We start from the raw sequence: 24,546 nt of genomic DNA on the forward strand, positions 1-24,546 counted from the left end.
TAACAAGTGATAGACAAGGCTAATCAATTCCACAACGGACTGTTCAGATCTGACAGCTGCCCACTCTAGCATTACTACCAAGAGAGTGGATCAACATTAGTTCAATGAAGAATGTAGGACGACATGTGAGGAGCAAAACACTGGTGACCTAAGACAAATGACATGTCATTGTGAGGAAATGATAATTTAGAGTTACTTCCATATAGCACAGACAGCAAATGGCAGACAAGGCTCAGCGATACCACAGCCACTAGATCAGATCTAAGCACTGGAGACCTGCCTAATCCCATCGTAAATGGTTTGTGGACAATTAAATACTTCATTGGACAGGGGAGCCTTTCCAAATGTTCTCATCCTCAAGATTGGAGGAATACAGTATATTAATGTAAAAGACAAAGGCTGAAACAATTGACAAAACTTTAGCCAGAAATGATAAGTCAACGAGGCATCTCAATTTCTTCTGAGGTCCTTAGCAGCTCCAGAACAGGCTATGCTCCTAGCCAAGTTTTCCAGTAAAATTACAACATGGGGATCTCCCTAGCAATGTTGAAAATTGCCCAGTTATTTCTTGTCCACAAAATACATGCAACCCAGTCAATTACTGCCTCCTTGGTCAATTCTCAATCATCAGTAAAATTTATAGAAGTTACAATTGACAGTGCTATCAAGCGGCATTTAATCAACACTGATGCTCAGTTTGGGTTTTGTCAAGTTCTCTCCTCCTGTTCTCATTATAACCTTGCTCCAAGTGTGGAAAGTTAACTCAAGTGGGGAAATGAGGATGACTGACCTTGACATCAAGGCAATATTTGACTGAGTATGGCATCAAAGGGTCCCAGTCAAACTAGAGTCAATGGGAATTGAGGTGTGTGGTGATGCAACTCTTCACTGGCTGGTGTCAAATCCAGTACAAAGGAAAATGGTTATGTTCTTTGGAGATCAATCATTTTAGCCGTAGAATATCAATGCAGGATTCCTCAGGTAGTACCCTAGACCGTATTTCTCTATTTGGTCTACTAACGACCTTCTCTTCATAAGTCACATTTAAAGTGGTGTGCAAAAGAATCATTTGAGGAAAAAAAATCTTTTTCGCTGAGTAGCTTGGGTCTGGAATGCGTTGCCTGGAAGTGTAGAGGAGGCAGGTTTAATTGAGGCATAAAAGAGAGTGCTAAACGACTATTTGGATAAGGTTCCCCTTGTCCTTACTTACCATTCCCCCAGCATCCACATCTAGAAGATCATCAGATGCCATTTCCGCCACATACAGCAAGATGCCACCATCAAACACATATTTCCCTCCCCTCCTTTGACCACCTTCCAATGGGACCATTTCTTCCAGGACACCCTGATCCACTCTTCCTTCACTCCCAACAACCCACACAGCCCCACAGCACCAACTCCTGTAACCACCAAAAATATAACACCTGCCCATTTATCTTCTCCTTCCTCAGTATCCAAGGGCCCAAACATACCTTCCAGGTGAAGCAACACTTTACCTGTACTTCTCACAATCTAGTCTACTGCATTTCCTGAACACAATGTGGTGTCTTCCACATTGAGGAAACGAAGTGCAGACTGGCTGACCACTTTGCAGAACATCTACATTCTGTTCACAAAAAAGACCCTGGTCTTCCAGTTGCCTGCCACTTTATCTCACACCCTGTTCCCTGGCCAACATCTCTGTCTCTGGCTTGCTGCAGAGTTCTAGTGAATGTCAGTGCAAGCTGGAGGAACAACACCTCATTTTCTGCTTGGGAGCCCTCCAGACGCAATATCAAGTTCTATAATTTTAACGCCTGAGCTTTTCCATGTCCTAGCCCCCTACCCAACAGATCAGGCCTTGTTATCACATAGTCTGCCATTATGTGCCACCTATTGCTGCCCACCAACAGTCTCCATTAACAGCTTCTCACCCTCCCAGCCAGATTGCTTTGTTTGTCCAGCTTTTCTTCTCTCTCTTTCGGCTCTAGCATCACCTATCATTTACTTCTTACCCCTTCCCCAATCCTATCTTCTGCATATAAACTGACATTTTCCTAGCTATCATCAATTCTGAGGAAGGGTCACTGGACCTGAAACTTTAACTCTGATTTTTCTTCACAGATGTTGCCAGGTCTGCTGTGCTTTTCCAGCAACTTCCATTTTGTTCCTACTGTTCTATGAGACATTAAATATGTAAAATACAACACCATTGCCACTTCTGCTCCACCTTTACTATTCCATAAGGGAATGTTAGGACGTATTTAATTGTCGAATCCCGACAGTGCAGAAAGAGGCCAATTCTCCGAAGAACGTCCCAGCCTGACCCAGGCCTCACCCAAATCCCTAACTTGCCAGTGAAATGGTATCACCTGCCCTGACAGCCACAAATGCGTCTGTTCCCTCAGTCACTGCTTACTTACCATTCCACCAGCATCCACATCTAGAAGATCATCAGATGCCATTCCCGCCACATACAGCAAGATGCCACCATCAAACACATATTTCACTCCCCTCCTTTGACCACCTTCCACTGGGACCATTTCTTCCAGGACACCCTGATCCACTCTTCCTTCACTCCCAACAACCCACACAGCCCCACAGCACCAACTTCATCCAAAATCAAACAGCAACATACACAAAACATTAACCATGAACAATTATGGCGGCTGTATCTAAAGCCAAGGCATGTGGATTTCTGGAATGAAATAATTGACACCATTGCCTAACATCACATTTGAAAGCTGAAAGAACTGCAGATGTTGTAAATCAGGAACAAAAACAAAGTTGCTGGAAAAGCTCAGCAGGTCTGGTGGCATCTGTGAAGGAGGAAACAGAATTGACATTTCGGGTCCAGGAAGGGTTCTGAGGAAGCGTCATCGGACCCAAAACGTTTGCTTTTGATCATATTTGAAAGAGTAGGCTTCTGAAAACAGAAATCTCCCTTGGAATCGCATTGAAGCATCAGCCTAGGCAACATGCTTGAGTTCTTGAGGGGAGGTTTGGATTCACCACTTTCTGACTTACTGCTGAGCTTAGCCTGATACCAATTATCCTGCTTAAATAATGCACTCTAACCTCAATCATGAAAACTTACAGACCTCCACTCCATAACAATAGATTCTGTTTCCCTGTCAAATATCCTTGTTGTCTTTCTGACTGAGACTATCATTTTAGTTCTGACTTATGTATAGCATTGCCCTGTCTTCCATACCTGCTGGAAAATGAGTGGAATATGCCCCTAATTTGTTTCATTTGGAATTCATTGCTGCCTGCAAATAGAGCCCTTCTTTTATCAGTTTGAGTTGAATTTGAATCAAAGATGAAAGGATGTGCACAAATCTTTCTGCCTTACAAATATTTGCACCTTTAATAATAAATGGTTGCAGCAGCTTGAAGTTTTCCTTTACAGTGAAAGCCACAAATTTTATTTGTCCATTCCAGCTGGAAAAGTCACACATGATTCTTTGAAAGTCTGTGGTCAACCTAAATGGTTTAAATGCCCAAATGTATTTTCAACAATATTGGTGTTCTTAAAGACATTGAAACATAGAGGTATGCCTTTAAAGGCTGAATGAGTCAAGCTCATGGAACCTCAGGGCAATTTATAACATTTCAATTATGTTACTTAAATATTCCCTGCAGTTCAACAAGATTGTAACATAACGGTTTATGACACTATGGATGATTAACCCAGAGGTCCAGGCTAATGACCTTGGGAAATAGGTTAAAAAATCTTCAATAAGAGCTTGAGAGATTTAAGTGCAATTAATAACAGTGTAGAACGGTAACTGTGAAGTTATCACTGATTATTTGTAAAACCTAATCTGGTTCACTAATGTAACTTTACATGGAAGAAATCTGCTGTCCTTCCCTGGTCTAGCCTATATGTGACTCTAGACCTCACCGAAATGTAACTGAATCTTAACTGCCCTCTAGTTAACGACAATTAAGAATGGGCAAAAATTGCTGGATGGGTCTGAGAGGGATGCTGTGAGAGTTAGAGTGGACTTGTCGGGCTGAAGGGCTTGTTTTCACACTGTGGGGTTTCTCTGAAATCTGTGAAATCTTGACAACGACACCTACTTCAATATGACTGTTCAAGTAGGCAGCTCACCATCATTTTAGGATTGGGCAACAAATGCTGGCCCTACCAGTGAAACCCTCATCCCATAAATGAATAAAAGAAAGCTGACAGCTTATGGAAGAATTGAGTAAACAAATATCTGGCTTAGAATCTATCCACCATTCACATAATAGCCCTAAAAACAGTAGCTTCCATCAACTATAAGCAGGGAGAAATAAGACATGTGCAAAGATAGGACCAGGAGATAGCAAGAACTGCAGATGCTGGAGTCAGAGTCAATACAGTGTGGAGCTGAAGGAACATAGCACATCAGGAAGCATCAGGGGGGCAGGAGAGTCAGCGTTTCGGTTCTGGGCTCTTCACCGGTCCTGATGAAGGTCCCAGGCCTGTAACATTGACTGTCCTGCTCCCCTGCTACTGCCTGACCTGCTGTGTTCCTCCGGCTGTACACTGTATTGACAAAAATAGGACTATTTCATGCACAAGGACAAGACTGATCAGTGTTCAGTGTCAAAATTCAGCCTTGGCTTCTGGATTAATGTCATTAATATTGATAACCTTTGCTGCTGGCTTGACCTAGTGGATACCATATTTACCTCTTAGTTGGAGGTTTGCGGTAGTCCCCCTGCACGAGGATCATACAAATAATTTATAAACGTTTAGCTTAGATCTTATTGCGGCATGTACCTCAGTGCAAGAGTACAGGAGTACAGTGAAAAGTGTACAGAGTCGGGATCGCAGATTACAACAACAAGGATGAAAATCAAGAGGACTAACTAAAGAAACAAAAGCAAAAAGAAAAATAAATATCCAGATTGCCCTTGCTGCCGCTGCTGTGAGTGTTGAGCTGGGCTCACCAACACTGCCTGTGCTGAACCCACCAATTCTGCAGTGCCACCACCAAGCAATTACTAATTTGCTACCACCGATGCCACTGCCTCAAGTCCTGGGTCTCGCTGCGTTGGACTCATCAATAGTGAAGTCACCATGCTCTGGTGCCATCACTTGCACTGGCCCCATGTCACCAATGCCACCACCATCTTGGAATCAGTTGAAGTATCAGAATCCACAACCTTCTTGAACAAATGTAAGAATGTAACCCCTTCGAACCAGTGGTGACATCAGAGGTGCCATCATGGCCTCAAGTCCTGCATTGGACCCACCAGCATCGAAGTTGCTGCGTTCGGGTACCAGCTCTCTCTGTTGCGCCCACTGTCCCTGCCATCACTGATGTTGCTGGTTCTGCTGCAGCCAAGGGCGAAAGGTAAGAGAGAACTGTAGAAAAAGGAAAAGTAAAAAGGAAGGAAGAAATAAAGGAAAAGAAAAATGGATGGACGTTAGCAGCAGAGAAACAGGAGTCTGTATGCTGCTACCCTTCAGAAGAATTCCAAGGTAGTGGTGCATTGTCAAAGATGTTATACATTATATGAGAAATGAAATGAAAAACTTGTCTCCTTGTTCAGGTAGATTTTAAAGATCATACGACATTATTTAAGGAAGAGCACAGATCTCTCATGTCTAACTACCAACCCCCAAAGATTAATTGATTATCTGTCTTATAGCAATTTGTGGGAATCTTGATCTGAGCAAAATGATGCCGTGCTGTGGTGCGCTTACCAATTTAGCAGTCGATGCACTTCATATACAATTCATTGTGAAGTGTTTTGGGATGTTTTCCAATAAATTAATCAGGATGTTTTAGTAGGGCATTATATCACTGCAGATTTCCTCTTGTCTCATCATTATCCTCCACCAATTTACATTTGATTAAGTTGTTCTACATTCTGAGGTCGAGCAGCATTAGCATCTAATTCTTGAATATTTGGTAAATATACAATTCTGTTGAATTAATTGACTTTATATGAAGTACAGTACTTGAATATCTAGTGATTTCAACTTCCAGATATTGAAAGTATAATAATCTCAGTCGAGACCAGTAACTTATGTTTATCTTTAAAGGACATTGGATAGTTGTTTAGATAAAAATAGCATGCAAGGGTATGGAGGGAGGAAAAGTATGAGATTGCCACAAGCTAATGATGCTTATTTAATGATCCGGAGCAGGCATGATGAACAAATATCTCCCTCAACACCGTAACATTCCTGCGATCCTGTGAAATCCAAAATCCCGGTTACTAAGAGAATGAAGCTCCAAGATTTTATGGTTTAGAATATAACAATTTATACAATACAAAAGTTAATCAAAGCAATTGGCAAAATATTACCTTTGGCAACCAATATTTTAACACCCAGAATCAACATAAAAATGAATTAACAGGTTACATATTAAATTACACAGTAAGTGGCAGATACAGGTATGACAGATCTTACGAATATTCAGCAAATGTGCCATCAATCTCAGACGCAACATCCTTCAAAACTCCATCTTCCTGATGAGGAATTTCAGCACCGCTTCTAAGATTAAACTTGATATCCAGCCAACAGAAATACACAACCAATCTGTGTTCCACAGGTATGGTATTCATCAAAAATGGCACACATCGACAAAACTTCCTTAACTTTACATACAATGATCTGAATGGCATGGACCAACAATGTCACCTTTGGGTATTAGGAGCAGCTGCAGCAACAATATATTTGTGTATTCTCAGCTTCTGGTTCTAACCTCCATTTTCTATGCACGGACCTCACATGGAGCTCTGATGGCTTTTCACAAGTTTCAACCAGTTTAGGTCACTCCAGAATTTTTGGTGTACTGGAAACTGAAAGAGCCAATTTCCTTTCTCAGCTTCCTCCTTCCGGTTCTCTTGATTTCTTAGGTTCTTTCGCTGATTTCTTATGTGTTATAAAAATATAACAACATGAAAAACCATTAATTCTATCACCTAGAGCCAAATCACATGACCGAAGTTATGAAAACATAATTTTTTGTCTTTTTTGTCTATAAAGGGGTGGTATGGTGGCTCAGTGGTTAGCACTGCAGCCTCACAGCTCCAGGGACCCGGGTTCGATTCCAGCCTCGGGCGACTGTCTGTGTGGAGTTTGCACATTCTCCCTGTGTCTGCGTGGGTTTCCTCCAGGTGCTCCAGTTTCCTCTCACAGTCCAAAGATGTGCAGGCTAGGTGGATTAGCCATGCCAAATAGCCCATAGTGCCCAGGGGTGTATGGGTTATAGGGGGATGGGTCTGAGTGGGATGCTGTAAAGGGTCAGTGTGGACTTGTTAGGGATTCTAAGAGCCCAGAAAAATTCAAGGATGTTATAAATAAATTACTCACATTTCAATCCCATGATAACTTCAAATAGTAGGTACACCAACTTACACTCTTCACGTGATGTTGCAAGCATCAAGAGAACTTTTGAAGTACATGTGCAGACATTGTAAGTCATTAAGCATTTAAAAGTTTGCAAAGACACTTTGACAGTGACTGATGAAATGTCAATATGTAAGGTAAGTGAGGGTGTACCATGGTAAGAGTATAGGTAATGGTGCCAGGTGAGTGAACCAGGTAGAATGCCAGGTAACTGAATGAGTGCTTGTGAGGGCATGAGTTGGGCAAGGGGTAATTGAAGTGTTGATTCCATTAAGGTTGGATAGGCAGGGGTGGGGAATGTTGTTAAGGGTTCAGGCCAGGTTCAGCAAGGCTAGATTGAGCCGAAAAGAGGGAAGTCAACGCTGTCAGCAATCTGGGAGTAAAGTTGGAAGTGTCAATGATGAGTCAGGAGTTCAGTTTGATAGGTACCCAGGAATAAGTGTGGGCTTTTAATACTTTAACTTTTCCTGGGTAACTATTAAGTTCAAATGAGTTAGATGCCTCCAAATGTCTGATTCTAGTGGATGTTTTTAGATGGTTTTGGATGCAGGAGAATTGACCATCTGAAAATTACATTTAGAAGGTAAATCCAACAGAGTCTGCATTCCTCATGGTGTTGATGTGCAATTCCAGTCTACATTGCTCCAGTGATTGTCTGGCAGTTATTTGCACATTAAGAAAGGATGCTGTTCTTTTACAATCTGCCATCTTGAAAAAAAGATGATGGACATCAATGAAAACTTCTGTTGAGAATGATAAAGCAAATGAATTCACTTCATTTAAAATAGTAAGTGAATACAAAAACACAGGATCATAGTCAACTTCTTAGACCCTTAAACTATTTAATGAGACCATGGTTGCTCTGTAACAACTCCATACACTTATCTTTTCCCCAGGTATCTTAATATCTTTGATTTTTAACAAAATGACCAATCTCGGATTTAAAATTAACAATTGTTCAAATATTAACTGCCATTTGTGGAAGAAAGTTCCAAACATCTTACCAACATTTGAGTGTAATAGTGAATCCTAATTTTGATCCTGAAAAGCTTGGCTACAATTTTACTTTATGTTCCATAATTTGAGGCTCCCCAGCTAGCAAAGATACATTTATGTACCCTTAATACCAATCAGGTTGGCCCAAATATCATTAAAAAATAAACCAAATCATCCATTAAACTTTTAAATTACAAGCAATACAATCTTAATTCTTCTAATAACTCTTTACAAGTCAGGTATCACTCTGGTAAGTTTACACTGCACTACCTACAGGGTAGTTATATCCTGAAGGAGGTACAAAACTTGACTCTCCCCAAATCAGGTTGTGATTTTCAACCGTTTATATTGAATTATGTCTCATTTCGCCCCTTGAGCTCAACTCAGCTGGATATTGAAGGAGGGTTTCCAATATTGAAAGAGTAAATCAGGTGTCTGTAGACCAGTCAGCTTATTGTCAGTGATAATGGGAACTGCAGATGTTGGAGAGTATAAAAAAAAATCCAAGATAATAAAATGTGAGGCTGGGCGAACACTGCAGGCCAAGCTTGGGGACCGCTTTGCAGAACACCTCCGCTCTGTTCGCAACAAACAACTGCACCTCCCAGTCGCAAACCATTTCCACTCCCCCTCCCATTCTTTAGATGACATGTCCATCATGGGCCTCCTGCAGTGCCACAATGATGCCACCCGAAGGTTGCAGGAACAGCAATTCATATTCCGCTTGGGAACCCTGCAGCCTAATGGTATCAATGTGGACTTCACCAGTTTCAAAATCTCCCCTTCCCCCACCGCATCCCTAAACCAGCCCAGTTCGTCCCCTCACCCCACTGCACCACACAACCAGCCCAGCTCTTCCCCTCCACCCACTGCATCCCAAAACCAGTCCAACCTGTCTCTGCCTCCCTAACCTGTTCTTCCTCTCACCCATCCCTTCCTCCCACCCCAAGCCGCACCCCCATCTACCTACTAACCTTATCCCACCTCCTTGACCTGTCCGTCTTCCCTGGACTGACCTATCCCCTCCCTACCTCCCCACCTATACTCTCTCCACCTATCTTCTTTTCTCTCCATCTTCGGTGTGCCTCCCCCTCTCTCCCTATTTATTCCAGAACCCTCACCCCATCCCCCTCTCTGATGAAGGGTCTAGGCCCGAAACGTCAGCTTTTGTGCTCCTGAGATGCTGCTTGGCCTGCTGTGTTCATCCAGCCTCACATTTTATTAACTTACTGTCAGTGATGGGTAAATATCCAAAGATCACATTATGGAATAAAGTTAAAAGCCAATTTGGAAGAAAGGGGTGCATTCACAACAATCAGTACAGATTTTTAAAATGTTAGCAATGAAATATAAAGCAACAGATCATGTGGTGATACATTCTGATAGGAACAATTTGAGAAGCAGAAAAATCTAGTCCTGTTCTTTGTTGTGCCACTGGTCTGTACTGATAAAGGAAATTCAGTGAGTGATTTGCATACATTTATTCAAAAGATGTTTGATAAGGCGATATATGGAGAAATATTTTTATTCAAAAGTTGTTAGACAATGAACTGCTCTATCAGAAAGATGCAAAATCTGAACTCTTCGTAGTTTTTAAACAGGGAAGCATACCAATGTCTGAAATAGATAATAACATTAAAGATTATGGGGAAAGGGCAGAAAAATGGGACTAAGTGAGTGGTTCTTTCAGAGAACTGATGCAGACACTTTGAGCCAAATAGCTTTGATGCTGTCACATCCTATCATTTTGTAAGAATGAACCTCCTTTGGAGTTATAATATATTTACTTGCCAATTCCATTTTACTCTTTCAAGTATGATAGATGTGATAGAAATATCTGAAGTTGCTGCTAATAACTTTATATTCAACACTTGAGGTAGAAATATCCATCCAAAATTATTTATGAGAAGACAATTAAATTAGAAGGGACAGAAGGAACAATAAACCAGAACAGTTTCCACTAAATTAACTCAATATGATTGATTGTGAGACACAAACAAAGTTATGGCTGGATGAAGCAATATTGGCCTTAACAAACTATTCATGTCTAAAGTGTCTTAAAGCAGAAACTGGGCACAATTTCAACAATCAAAATGGAACAGCCCACAAACGATCTTAAATTTTTAATTATTATGATTCACAAGGGCCATGGACACTAGTTGTGAAGGCTAACACTGTCATCTGTTGGGACTTAATCAATTTCATTTACATTTAACTTCAAGGGGAGATATGCAAGAAGGGTGTTGCATGTTGGTTAATGCAGCTTTCAAATGATTACTGAGTCTCTAGTAGTGTTGGAAATTGGGATCCCGTTAAAAGTGAAATTCCCTACTATTCCCTGCGAACAAAGGAGAGCAAATCCTTAACTGCTACCTCAGTAACTATACCTCCAACAAACAAAAATAAATTTCTTCCAAATAAAGAGAAAGGGAAGTTACGAGGAAGAGCACAAGAATCATCAGGATCACCGTTAAAATGACAATTGAACTGATGTCAAAGGATTAACTGAAATCATATGTACCCTATTACCAGTGTTTGGGAAAACATGAAGCTACGTTGAAAAAAATGACAACTGTTGTGAAATAAGATGGGCAAGTGGGGAACGGTTACAGCGATGTCAAGTGAAGCTGCCCAATATCCATTAGTTGGAAGGATTCAAGCAGATGATTTACACAGCGTAAACCACCATCCCATAGAAACAGGGTCTAATCTAAAAGCGCTCAGTGTCGGAATGAATCCTCATCAGGCAGTCTTGTCAGGTAGCTGTTTCCTTCAAATGGAAAATAGAGACCAGAAGAGAATGAGCGAAGAGCTTATTAACACTTCACCGAGAAAGCAGAATGCTGTCTCCAGAATTGTAATAGGATCAACACATTCTCTGACAAGTGTCTGTTCATCCTTTGGTAACAGTGAAACATTCCCAGCTTTCATGAGTTGCATGCTTTTTTTTTATCTTATATATCTTAATGCATCATACCTACATTGCTGTTTCTAATGAACTTAGTAAATGAACTGAAAATTCCTTATAAATGGCTGACTGCCTCTATTAGGTACCAGTGTTCATGTGCCCCCAAAATCTGACAGTGGTGTCAGAAATAGGATCCACATGAGTCAAGGAATAGACCATAGAATCCCTACAGTGTAGAAACAGGCCCTTTGGCCCAACAAATCCACACCAGCCCTCAGAGCATTCCACCCAGACCCATCACCCTATAGCCCACCTAACCTAGGCATCCCTGAACACTACAGGCAATTTAGCATGGCCAATCCACCTAGCCTGCATGTCTTTGGACTGTAGGAAGAAATTAGAGCAAACCCACATAGACACAGGGAGAATGTGCAAACTCCACACAGACAGTCACCCGAGGGTGGAATTGAACCCGGGTCCCTGGCTCTGTGAGGCAGCAGTAAATCCTCAAATGAAACAGAAAATTCCAATGACATTGGAGTGTTCTGGACTGTGACTAACTGGTAGTTTTACATAAAGATAGGAGCACCAGTAATAGGAGTTGTTAGGAATATTTCATACCCACAAGAGGGCTACAGGTGAAGGGAGTGCTGGAGAATCTTTTAAGCCCATGTATAAACTCTGGCTGCCATTTTATTTTTATGATGCAAACTGATGTCATTACCAAAAATATTGGACCCCAAGTAGAAATCTGGCTTGATTGATCACACTTTGATTTGTTTTGGTTTCAGCAAAGTGGTCCCTCCCTGAAACTATGCATTCAATGCTGCAGATTTTCTTTTAATTTTAGAAGAGAAGATTATTGACAAAATAAGTGAAGACAAAACTGAATAATTCAAAAACTAAAACAGAAATTGTGGAGAAGCTCAGCAGGTCTGGCAGCATCTGTGGAGAAAAATCAGCGTCAATGTTTTGGGTTGAGTGACCCTTCCTCACAACTGTTGGTAGCTAGGAAAACATTGGTTTATATGCAGAAAATAGCAGGGTGGGGGGGGGGGAGGAGGAGGGGTAAACAATAGGTGGGGATAGAGATAACAAGGTGTGGAGCTGGATGAACACAGCAGGCCAAGCAGCATCAGAGGAGCAGGGAGGCTGACGTTTCGAGCCTAGACCCTTCTTCAGAAAAGTGGTGGAGATAGACCCCAGTGCAAGAGAAGAACAGTTAGACAGATAAAAGAGTTGATAGCAATCTGACTGGGAGGTGAATAGCCGTTAATGGAGACTGTTAGTGGCTAACAATAGGTGGTATGTCATAGCAGGCCGTATGATAACAAGGCCTGGTTGTGGGAATTGGGATAAGGACTTGAGAGAGCTCAAGCCCTAAAGTTGCTGAACTCGATATTGAATCCAGAAGGCTGCAGGGCTCTGCGAAAAGTGAGGTGCAGTTCTCCTACTTGCGCTGAGTTTTTGCGCTGGAGTACTGCGGCAAGCCTGAGACAGAGGTGTTGACCAGGGGCCATGGTGGTGTGTTGAAGTAGCAGGCAACTGGAAGCTCAGGGTCTTTTTCTGTGAATAGAATGCAAGTGTTCTGCAAAGTGGTCGCCCAGTGTATGCTTTGTTTCCCCATTGTAGATGAGATCACATTGTGAGCAGCAAGTGCGTTAGACTAGATTGTTTGAAGGGCAGGTAAAACGCATCTTCACTTTGAAGGTGGGGTTGGGCCCTTGGATACTAGGAGAGAGGAAGTAAACAGAGAGATGTTACGCCTTCTGTGATTATGGTGGAAGGTGCTGTGAAACTGTGAGGGGCTGTTGGCTTTGAAAGAAGATTGCACCAGGGTGTCCTGGAGGAAACCGTCCCTGTGGAACACTGACAAGAGAGGGGAGGGGAATACGTGTCTCGTGGTAGAATCTTATTGGCGGAAATGGCAGCTAATGATCCTCAGTATGTGAATGTTGGTGGGATGGTAGATAAGGATGGGAGATTCTTATCACAGTTGTGAGGGAAGAGAGGAGTTGCGGGCTCAGGTATGGGAGATGGGTCAGACCTGGTTGAGGGCCCTGTTGACAACGGTGCTGGGAAATCCTAGGTTGTAGAAGATGGTGGACATTTTGGAGGCTCCCTTGTTGAAGTTGGCATCATTGGAACAAAAGTGACGGAGATAGAGGAACTGGGAAAATAGAATACAGTCTTTACAAGAAGCAGGGTGTGACGACGTATGGTCGCGATAACTGTGGGAGTCGGTCGGTCATGGCCAGTCAATTTCAGAAATAGAAACAGAGATGTGGAAGATGGGAAGGGAGGAGTCAGAGATGGACCAGCTAAAGCTGAGAACAGTGTGGAAATTGAAAGCAAAATCAACAAACATTTCCAATTCCAGAGAAGAGAAGGAAGCAGCACCAAAAATATCATTGATATACGGGAGAAAGAATTATGGGTGGGGGCTGGAATAGGACTGGAAGAAGGAATGTTCCTTGTACCCCACAAAGAGACAGGCATTACTGAGGCCAATGTGAGTACCCATGGCCACTGCTCTGACCTGAAGAAAGTGAGTGGAGTTAAGAGAAGTTGTTAAGGGTGAGGAAGAACTCGGCCAGGTGAAAGAGGCTGTTTTTAGATGGAGTTGATTCAGGCTCCTGTCCTGGGAAGAAACGAAGACCACCCTGTTGGGGGATGGACATGTAAAGAGATTGCACATCCATGATAAACAGGAGGTGACTGGAACCTGCAAACTGGAAATTCTGGAGCTGGAGTAAAGCTGCTGAGGAATCTTGGATGTAAGTGGGCAGGGACTACGCCGGGGAGAAGAGACTGGCTCGAGGTAGGAAGAGATGATTTATGTGCGGCAGGAGCAGGCAGGAACAATGGGTCTGCCCAGGGAGTCCTGTTTGTGAATTTTGGAGGGGCCTATCAGCTGGGAGGCAGTACGAGGGAGATTACCAGATGAAATGAGATTGGTGACCATGGTTGACACAATGGCCTGATGTTCCATCATGGGGTCATGATCTAGAGGCAGATAGGAGGAGGTATGTGAGAGCCCACACTGAGCCTCTGCACTGTAGAGGTCACTCTGCCAGAATACAGCAGCACCACCCTTATCAGCAGGCTTAATGACAAAGTCAGGGTTGTATCTGAGAGCAGGGAGTGCAGTCAGTTCCTGGGAAAGAAGGTTGGAATGGGTAAGGGGGCGGGGGGGCGGGGAAATTGAGGTGACCAATATCATGTCAACAGTTCTGAATGAACAGATCCAGTGCAGGTAAAAGGTCAGAGGGTGGAGTCCAGGTGGAAGAAGAACGTTGGAACTGAAGTTGTCTGTGGGACGGAGAAAGGACTCTTGTCCAAAGTACGGACATGGAGGCAAAGGTGACAGACAATTTTAATATCATGATGTGTCCAAAATTCATAAAGGTGGGGATGCAGAAGGATAAAACTAAGACCTTTCCTAAGTACAGAATGTTCAGTATCAGACTGCAGAACATCAGGAGGGATAGTGACTACACAACAGGAGTTGGGGTTGGAGGAGGGGATGGAACTAGAGGAAAGGGGAGGGGAGGAAGATTCTGGAGGGCCATGGAAATCTCTAATTTGTCGCATCTTGCTTGCCTTGATACCTGAAGGAAAAAGAAAAAGTTTCTTGTTCGCATGTCGAATGACTCAGAAGATGAAGTGGAACTGGGGAGTGGTGCAGCTCTGAGCTAGCATGATGTGATATTGTTGATGAGAGAGCTCAAGAGTGTGCATGTCACAATGCTGGCATTGGGTATGGATCTCAGGATGTGGTGAGTGCAGCTGCCTATAGAACTATGAACATCACAGAATAATCCAAACTATCTAATATAATGCAAGTTCAAAGATTTTTAAAACTCCTAATAGAAGTATAACCCCGTTAATCCCAAATCTCCTCCATAAATTGAAAAGATATAAAACAGCTTTTGTATTGTACCCAAAACACACCCCTCTGGTGCAGGACCCAGAACACATATTGTATAATACTCACACTAAAATCCCTGCACTTAACACTTTGCCAGGTTTAACCTACTTGTGTATTCAACTTTTAGGTGTGAACTGCAGATAGATCCTGGAGCTATAATTCACCTGATTTTAAAATATAACACCATAAGATCTAAGAGCATTGAGTCTAATCTGCCATCCAATAGATCATGGGGAATCTAATTGGGCAACACGGTGATATAGCAGTTCGTGCTGCCTACACAAAGCAGCAGGGACCTGGGTTCAATTCCAGCCTGGAGTGACTGTCTGTGTGGAGTTTTTCTCCCCATGTCTGCATGGGTATCTTCCAGGTGCACTGGTTTCCTGCATTGTCCAAAGTTGTAAAGGTCAGGTCGATTGGCAATGCTATAAATTGCCCCAAAATGTCCAGGAAGGTAGATGTTTGGTGGTTTAGCCATGGTAAACACCCCATGTGCGGTGATGACGTGGGTCTGGGTAGAGTGCTCTTTGGAGAGTTTTGCAGACCAGATGGGCCAAATGGCCTCTTTCTGTAATGTTTCTACGATCTGTTAATCCTCAACTCTTCAAACACACTCAGCACTAAGTAAACTCTTCAAGGCTTTGTCCCAATACTTCAGGTCAAGAACAAACACTAACTCGTTATTCTGAGGTAACTTCATAGACAACATCATTTCCTTATCAAGAACACTGGTTTACACAGACATCCTATTCCAATCACCTTACAGAACTGTCCAAAACTCAAAGTAAATGTGAAATAAAAAGTATCCCTCTCTTAGCAATGGATGTTTCCCTGAACCTTAAAGAAATCAATTTTCAGAAGTTTCTAACAAACTTTAAGGCCTAATTATTTAGCCGGCTATGTCACAAAACAATCTAATAAGAACAAAAAATAGCAATTAGTGATGCACTCAAACATATTCTCCTTAAAGCCAAGATCCAAAAATCTTTTAAAGAAAGCATGGTGGCTACAGAAATACTTACAAGTTAATTATTAATTTCAGACATGCAGGGAGCCTACTATTCCTAACTGAATATATATATAAGGCCCAGTAAATGGATTGGTTGTCACTCCTGCCCATAAATAATTACATAATAATGTGTGATATGATATAGTACAGGTTATATTGGACTTTGCTCAGAAAGGGGAGGGTTTATTTGTACCATCGTCATATTGGAAATCCAGATAAGCCAGCCTGCAATTTCAGCTTGGATGCAGAATCAAACACTTGTGATTTGAATGTTCAAGGATGGTGGAAGGGAGATTGGTGCACAATACCTATATATTCTGCAATGGAGACCCTTGCTAGTACCAAAGCATTTTATGGTATCTTTATTTGACAGTATTCCTAAACAGTAATACTAAATTGTTTTGTTTTTCATTAAAGCTTTGATTTGTATTTTAGATTTCTTTCTTCATAATATTGTGCCTCTGTACATCTTATTAGATCTTCCAGCCCATCTTAGGGATTCCTGTCTTTTTTAATGATCAAACTGGTCATTATCCACTTCTTTTTGTATTAACCTGCCTTCTGTATTTTTTATAGGTCTGCCTACCAAAATTGTAACATAGTTACTGAATCTAATCCATTTAGACATTTAACGCTTTCCTAATGTTTCTTCTTCTGCCAGACTCTTCCACTAAATTACTTTACTTTTGCTCATTTTCAAAATATGTCTGAGGCTTTCTTGATTCTGAAACCTCGCTTAAAATTATTCACTGGCCTTTAATTTGTTCCTTGCAGCTGTGCCTCATGGATTCCAATATTGCTAGTGGCAGTGCTTATTGTCAATAGTGAAAACTCTCTTTGGCACTCCCTTACCTTCCTTTCCTGGTCTTTGTGGCATTTTTCATAAGGTTATTCCTTTTTCTCTTAGAGATCTCCAACACAACTTCCTGGATCCTCAGTTGCTCCCTACAGAACCTCTTTTGCTAAGAAGATTGACAATCTCTTCAAATTACATCAGTAAGAAATCCTTTTTGAGCTAGATGTATGATCCACTCCCCATGCATGATGTCTGCTGGCCGATGAGGCTAAAAATAAATATTAAAGTCGAATCAATGTTGTATGATGACCAATGCCACAATCTGCCTGTTCTTTTGTAGGGTTCTCACTTAATGCCCTTCACATGCAAGGTGTAGCAGGAATACATATAGACACCACAGATATAATTTTGGTACCACATGGTGCCCCTAAACTTCAGGATGCTACAGAGTACAATTTTTCAGCAATTGATTGAATTACGGAATATTGATCTTCTTATTTTTAATGCCAAAATGAAGGGTTGTGAGAGAGGAATAGCACCTCTCTCAGTTAGGCTTACCATACCCAATGGAATGGATTGCCCACAAGTCTGAAAGCCTCTAGAGTGTCATACCCATTCTCCCATATGTGCATCAGCATCATGCCAAGACACTCAATGACTTTCACTCAAAATGCCTTTAGAAACTTTGGATGATCAGATGGCAGGACGCATTACCAGATGCGTAATGTTTTCACCCAAGGTGTCATGTCAATCATCTACACTATGAAACTACGTTATGAAAGTCAGAAACAACTGAGTTGGACTGTCCTATAGTCAGAATGCCTGACACTCGTTGATGAAAGCATATATTCTACAAAAAGATTGAGTAAGGGTTGCAATTTCATTGCTGTCAAAGGACGCACTCCAAGGACAGTCTGAAGGTTTTTCTTGGAAAATTTGATATGACCCCTAGTCCAAGGAGAAACTCACCCAGGATCACTGCATTTGACACAGCAAAATATAAAAGGGTGCAATTTCCTTTCAAAGCAAAAGGCACGGAGAAAACACCAAATAAGAAAGTCCCAACTTGTCCAAAACTCATTTGCCTTTCAAGTGCCAATCGGCTTTAGTAGCCACCTGTTTACCCATCAGGACACTACCAAATCCTCTGGCTGATGAATATAGTCATCTTTGCCTGGAAGGATGAGCAACCAAACGTAAGCAGTGGCTTTAATAAATTTTGAAATGTAAAGGTAAAGTAAGTGAACAATGAATGTTTGTTCTGAATCTATGTCACACACAAGACTTTAAGGTTACTGAAATAAATGATATTTGTTTGGTCATTAGTTTTAGGTCTGTTTTGTACACTGTCATTAGTAGTTCTCGTGATGCATGCTTTCAGGTTCATTATTGTAAAAATGTAAATCTGCAGACATGGCAATTTCTATTATGAGCTGGCATTCAAATAAGTCATTCTACATTTTGACAGGAACATTCTGCCGACAAGTCACACTTGAGAAAATTAATAATGTTATTCTATTTGTTACTGTAGTGTATTTGCCACTGGTACTTTGAATGTGATTCATTTTACAAGAAGAAAGGAAGAGGCTAGTAGTTATGAAGCTGCCAGATGTGTGTGTGGATCAAATTCAATTTTAATGCCACCAGATTCAAAACGCTGAAGAGTCGATGCTGGGAACGACCATTATCATTCATGAAATGTCAATAAATCTATAAGAAAATGAATTATGCAAACAATTGTGCTTCTCAAGGTTTTTCATCTATTTAAAACTATCACAGGCAGTTTGTGAATTTTCTTAAATAATCTTTTGCATTTTTAGGTAGTGAGAGTTCTACTAATGGAAATGAATGGCCTGGATTTTGTGATAAAAATAATGCTAAAGCTATCAGGGCTCCTGTTAAAATGTAAATTTGATAGAATCTCCTGGTTACTGCACATGTATTAAAAATGGAAATCAGATGTTACTGACATATTTCCTTGCTCCTCCCAAGGCTTTTTTTCATAATATTTCTTGCTGAGAGACTCAGTATCAAGTTTTACTCCTTTGGTAGACTGCCAATAAAGATATTAAATTAATTCCTTCATCCCAAAGCAAGGTGCATTTTCTAACCTTGATCAAATCCACACAAACTAATTTTCTCAATCTTCCTGGAGGACAATGGAGTCAGCACTTACTCTGCTCCATGCAGTAGACTGGCTGCCTCTATTTGTTGTTTCTCTCTAATTCCTCGCGACTGACATCTTCTTGAGCTTCAAGGATACCTTGGAAAATCTGTAAACTGCTACTACAGTGACCTTCTGTGGATTTTACCCCTCACAAAGCACAAAGGCAATGTAAATCACATGGTCGTTGCATCTGGGAAAAGTGTTAATTATTATCTTCTAGACACTAATTCCATTCTGTTTAAACAGCATATCTAAAGTATCTCACCCATCCCTTCCTCCCACCCCAAGCCGCACCCCCATCTACCTACTAACCTCATCCCACCTCCTTGACCTGTCCGTCTTCCCTGAACTGACCTATCCCCTCCCTACCTCCCCACCTACACTCTCTCCACCTTTCTTCTTTACTCTCCATCTTCGGTCCGCCTCCCCCTCTCTCCCTACTTATTCCTGTTCCCTCTCCCCATCCCCCTCTCTGATGAAGGGTCTAGGCCCGAAACGTCAGCTTTTGTGCTCCTGAGATGCTGCTTGGCCTGCTGTGTTCATCCAGCCTCACATTTTATTATCTAAAGTAAAATGTTTATGAGATATTCCTGACACTGCTTTATGACAGGCAAAAAGTCTACCCACAGTCAGCAGAGATGCTGTTGTCATTGTGTATAGGTCTGAATATCTTGCAACTTCTCAGTAAGATTGGATCGTTTCTTGTCACCTTAGCATAGGAATCAAGCTGAACAATCTTGTTATGCTGAGCAGAATTCAGAGCAGTCCACATGGCCTCCATTTTCCCTAAAGTTAAAGGCAATCCCAAAATGTAACAATCTCAAACCCTGTATTTGTAACAGTAGTACTGCATAGGAGGATGAAGAGGGACAAAAGAGTCTAGTTAGCTGCTTATGGACACTTCAGTTTAATCAGTGTTGTCCCTGATGGCTCATTCTCATCTCCATTTCTCCTTTCTTTCAAATTCATGTATATCATCTCAAGCTCCTTACTAGGGACCTATTCAAGTGGTGCATGCCTCATTCTGCCAGATTTTGTTGCATATGCCTGTCTAAATGCCTCTTAAACTTTGCTAATGTACCTGCTTCAATAATCTCCCCTCAGCATGTTATAGGCACCTACCATGTTCCGTGTAAAAATACTTCCTGCGCACTTTCCCTTTAACTTTTCCCTTTTCAACTTAAACCTACACCCTCGAGTATTTGAAATTTTAACCCTGAGAAAAAGAACTCCAACTATTCACTCTATCCGTGTCTCTCATATTTTAATATACTTCTATCAGGTCACCCATCAGCCTCTGACACTAGCAGAAGCAATCCAAGTTTGTCTAACCTCTCCTCATAGATAACACACTCCAATTGAGGCAAATCCTGGCAAACCTCTTTTGCACCCTTTCCAAGGCCTCCACAACCTTCCTTAGAGTGGGGACCAGAACAGCTTATAATATTCCAAACGTGGCCTAACTGAAGTCTTACTCGTATAGATGCAATATATCGTATCAAATTTTATACACAATGCCCCGACCAATGAAACAAGTATACAGTACGTTTTCTTTAACACCTTATTCACTTTGTTTCCATTTTCAGGGAGTTACGAGCTTGGATCTCAACATCTCTTTGTATAACATTGCTCCTAAGGGTCTTGCCATTAACTGTACATTTTTGCCTTGTATTTGAGCTTCCAAAATGCATCACCTCATAATTGTCCAGATTAAATTCCATCTACAATTTCTCTGTCCAACTTTCCAACTGCTTTATATACTTTTTTATCCTTTGATAACCTTCCTCATTATGTACAACTTCAACAATTTCCATGCTGTCTGTAAACTTACTAATCAGTGTTACCAGCAGTTTCATCTCATCATACACATGTATATTTCACATTACACATGTAAAACCATGCATAAAATGTATATTTCAAACAACAGAAGTGCCAGCACTGATCCTTGCAGAACACTCTTCACAGACCTCCAATCAGAAAAATACTCTCCATAACTACTGTCTGTCTTCTATGGCCAAACCAATTTTGTATCCAATTTGACATTTTTTAATGGATCCCACACAATGTAATCTTCTGGACCAGCCTACCACGAAGGACTTTATCAAATGCTTTTGCAAAGTCCATACAGACAACATCTACTGTCCTACCGTCATAAATCACCTATGATACTTCCTCAAGAAACTCAATCAACTTGGTGAGGAAAGATCTCCCCAGCACAAAGCCATGTTAGCTATCCCTAAAAAGTCTATTATTTTCCAGGTGCAAGTAAATCCTGTCTCTAAGAATCTTCTCTAATAATTTCCCTATCATTGATGTAAGGCTCAATGGCCTATAATTTTCTAGATTATTGTTGTTTCCCTTAGTAAACAAAGGAACAACATTGGCTATTCTTCAGTATTCTGAGACCTTGCTTGTGGCTAAACAGCAAACAAAGATCTCTGTCAATGTCCCAGCAATCTCCTCTTTTGTATCCCTCAGTATTCTTTGATAGATCCCCTCAGGCTATGGGGACAATGTTTTTCAAAACACCCAATAACTCTTCCTTTTTAATATCAACATGCCTCAGAATATCAACATACCCATCCCTGATCTGGCCATCATCCATGTCTTTCTCCTTAGTAAATGCCAATACCAATGCGAGGTACTAATTACAGATTTCACCGACTTCTTCTGGCCCTATGCATAAATTCCCTCCTTTGTCCTTGTGTGGACTTACTCTTTCCCCAGCCACCCTCTTGTAATGAATATTCATCTAAAATACCTTGGGATGCTTCTTAGTCCTACATTCCATGGATGTTTCATGGCCTTCTGTAGCCCACCTAATTTTTAAGTTATCTTCTGTGTCCTTTATATTTCTCAAGGACCTTAATTGATTTCAGTTTTGTAAACTTTATACATGCTCCCTTTTCCTTCTTGACTAAACTTTCAATACCTTTTGTTATCCAACGTTCCTGAACCTCGGTATTTTATCTTTCATCCTCATAGGAACGTGCTGTGAGCATCCAGCTAGGCTCAGAGTGAGTGGGCACCTAACATAACAAGTGAATATCCCGGAGATGCAGCCTGATCGAATCCATGAATCGAGGTGTGCCACTGAGCACAAAATGTCCTTACTGCAGTATTACAATGAACTGTGTCATGCCTCACGGTGCAGCTTTGAACTGTAGAAGGGTGATGCTTGTGAATCCCAGATATGGCATTTGGGTTTTTAAGAGGCTGGCACAAGTTGCACTCCGATATCTGTGCACACAGGGTGCATACAGCCAGTGCCCATAAAGCGTGTCCTGAGATATTGGTATCCAGTGTACAAAATGAAGCAAGTTGCAAGCTAAAATCACCAAGTACTCATTCTGGCTTCCATGCTAAGAGGTCTAAATATCCAGATTGCTTGGGGCAGGTCTTGGAATAGGGAGCAGAATATTAATAAGGTGACATATGCAATTGACAAGTTTGTTAACAAGCAATTATTCCTCTAATATCACACCTTAACAAGAATCCCACCTCGACGTTAGGATTTAGTTAAAACATGCAGCATGTTGCTCCCAACATCAAGATAACCTTCACTGGACTTATGTAATTTTGCTACATTTCTTGACATAGTCGTATTCTAGAATATTCTGCCTGTGTTTCTATTTTGAAATATTCTGCCAGACCAGTTGAGTTTCCCAGCACTTTCTACTCTTATTTCAGATTTCCAATATCCACAGTATTATGCTTTTACCTTTCAACAAAATTATGCCTATTTCACCTCTGCAATATCAAACGGAATACGGATTTACAGTCAACATCTATTCTAGAATTAAAATATGTTGTTTAAAATGTTGGCTATGTTTTCAGTTCAAAGCCTCGATCATCATTTGAAACACTTTACATCAAGTACTTCTGTTTTGCATATGGCTCCAAAAGTATACAGATATGAGTGGTTCTGATCTAGAAAACCTGTTTATTTTCTCTGGTGCTCAGGACTCAAGCAGCACTAACCCAAATGTAGAAAACCCCTGTCTAATTTGTTTCTGAGCCAGCTGCTAGGAGGTGAAGTGCTTGATTTGGAGTGGCTTGAATTGACTGAACCCTTCAGTTTATATTGTACAGTCCCTTAGGAGTTATATTTTAGATATTCCTGGCCGATTTAAAAAAAACTCACTGTTCTGACTTATAAACATAGAATCTGTAGCAATTTATTTCATTGCACAGTACTCCAGTACATTAATGACAATTTTCAGGCCCTTAATCCAGTTGCACTTACTAGTGAAGAGAGGATATCAAGTCAGAAACATGTACAATAATGACACTTCATGTTAAGGTTTGGTTTTACTCCAAAATTATGAGCCACTTTGAACTAAAAATGATTCAATTTTTATAATTTGATTCACTGTTTACAGTGGATAATTTTGTGGAGAGCTGGAACATGGTTTGAAATATTTATTTCTGAGGGCAGTAACTTCTTTCAGCTGGGTGCAAACAAGAGATGCATCTCATCTTTGATAGGCATGAGGAATTTGGGTTAGGCATCATGTAGTTTCAGGAAAAACACTCAAACATGTATAGAAGAAAATAAACACTTGAAATGGAAGATTAGTGCAAAAAGACCTTGGAATTTCAATATGTCATAACCACAATAGGCTTACATCTCCAATAACAGGTGCACTCAGGTGAAGGGTGAAAGATATAGGACAGATGTTAGAGGTAGTTTCTTTACTCAGAGAGTAGTAAGGGAATGGAACGCTTTGCCTGCAACGGTAGTAGATTCGCCAACTTTAGGTACATTTAAGTCGTCATTGGATAAGCATATGGACGTACATGGAATAGTGTAGGTTAGATGGGCTTGAGATCGGTATGTCAGGTGGGCACAACATCGAGGGCTGAAGGGTCTGTACTGTGCTATAATGTTCTATATACATTGTGAGCAGGAGGATTAAGGAGATATCGAAGATGTATAGTAACTAAATGTCAAGCACAAAGTAGGAACACATTACAAGGAGAGAGGGAAGAGAAAGTTGAAAGAATCTTATGGGCATATTCTCACTGATGCTCAGTTTGAGCTCCACCAGGGTCACTCAGCTCCTGACCTCACTACAGCCTTGGTTCAAATATGGACCACACAGCTGAATTCCAGAGGTGAGGTGAGAGTGACTATTCTTGACATCAAGGCTGCATTTGACTGAATGTAGCATCAAGGAGCCCTGGCAAAACTAGAGTCAATTAGGGGAAAATCTCTGCTGATTGGTGTCATACTCAACACAAAGCAAGACAATTGTGGTGCTTTGAGGCCAGTCATTTCAGCTCCAAGATATCCCTGCAAAGAGTTCTTCTGGATAGTATACTACAATTTTCAGCTATTATATCAAAGATCAGAAGTGGCAATGTTTACAGATATTCAGTGCTATTCATAATTCCTCA

Source organism: Stegostoma tigrinum, chromosome 16 (assembly GCF_030684315.1).
Source record: "Stegostoma tigrinum isolate sSteTig4 chromosome 16, sSteTig4.hap1, whole genome shotgun sequence".
Lineage (NCBI taxonomy): Eukaryota > Metazoa > Chordata > Chondrichthyes > Orectolobiformes > Stegostomatidae > Stegostoma > Stegostoma tigrinum.